Below are 1753 nucleotides of genomic sequence, written 5' to 3'. Positions count from 1 at the left end.
TGTATGTCTAAAATTTCGTATGCTACACAATGTAAACAATGACTGAATTTGGCAACTTTGATATTGGTGATGCGGAATTGTATATACTGCTAGATGATGAAAACCTATAAGACAGATGTATCGCGTCATCAGAAGCATTTAGGGAATCAGGCCTACAGATCCAAATCCAAATGTACTTTTGCATTTCATCTGTGATCTCAGAGCGATTCATCTGCGTCCTCTGTCCTGTCTATGAATGATTTGCCTACACCTGACGAATGTCGCCCAGTTCTTATTGTTCTTCCACCAAAAATGTAGATTAAAGTTATACGGTATCATTTCAAAATATATATCGGGGTGTAAATCCTGGGATGGTACGTAATCAATTTTTTCATGAATCCCTTCAGGCTTTACGGGATTTGATTATGCGATCATTTCGTGTTTACATCCCGATAAATATTTTCTAATGATACCCTTTATCTGAATTAGAAATCACACAATCCTTCATTTATGCCTGGATATGAAACATGAAAGGTGAAGATAGCGAACAGTTATTAATCTAATAACCCAAAGCAATCGAAAATAGAGGGTTGGGTAAACACGGACCCTGAATATACCAGATATGAGATCAGGTGCTAAGGAGGAGTAAGGATACCCTGTCGACCGGTCACACCCGCTGTGAGCCCTATATCTTGATCAGGTAAATGGAGTTATCCTTAGTCCAAACCAATGTGCCAAGAACAGGCTAACGATCGGTATGAAAAACGTCAGACAAAATTTGACGCAATGATAGGCAATACTGGCAACATACCTCCTTATAACGACCATATCATTTGCAAAGTGTTGATTATAGACGAGATTGTTGGAACCCCTGCACCATCAACTTGTTTGTCAGTAATCTGCTTCAATTTCAAAACTGACCATAGGCAAAACAAGCTCTCGACTATCAAATCAGATATATCCATGTAAACTAACAATCGGCATGAAACACACCAGACAGCATTTCACCCAATGATACCTTGTATTGGCAAACTAGATCGTTTTAACGACTATAGAATTTGCGAAAAGTTGACTCTCCAATGTAACGATGGTATCTCAAACAGTTTTAGTGTGCTTATATTCTGGAATTTCTTAAATACGAAAAAAAACAAACCCTAACGCCCAAGGTTCATGAATTCATGCATCATGAAAATAGTTCACGTTCCTTTACTTCTTACTGTGAAAGAGACATTTACGTCAATTCATGTTTTCGCTTGGAGCTCAGAAAATCGTCGGGGTTCATAATATTTGTCATGCATACTCATATTACGTACGCATCTGTTTCATACGAATAACCAGTTCTTACATTCGGTCAAGTGTTGTCTGACGTGCTTTGTATTAGATATACTTATTTCCTTCTTTGCCACTTTCACAAACATGCGTAGTCCAGATTCCTTCGAAATAAATATGAAATGACACTGGCTTCCATATTATTAGTGGGTTGACTTAAAACTACTGATTTTATATTTTTATTTAGTTTGTAAAGGCGGGCTCTATGGGCAAATTGTTCAAAATCATGCGGTGAATGTGACCCAAGGACGGTCTGAAACAGCATAATAGATGTATGTAATGATCACTAGAGTGAACCGAATTGTGACAGTAAGGGAGCACCTTACATATGGCTGTATTCTAGGTACCCCCAAACTATTTATGCTGTCAATTTATGAACAACAGTATTGGTACTGTCCTATAGTCAACGTTTCTTAAATGTATAGATGTGTTTTATTTCTATCTA

Source organism: Ostrea edulis, chromosome 8 (assembly GCF_947568905.1).
Source record: "Ostrea edulis chromosome 8, xbOstEdul1.1, whole genome shotgun sequence".
In the NCBI taxonomy this organism is placed as follows: Eukaryota; Metazoa; Mollusca; class Bivalvia; order Ostreida; family Ostreidae; genus Ostrea; species Ostrea edulis.
Note: the sequence above shows the minus strand (reverse complement) of the source record.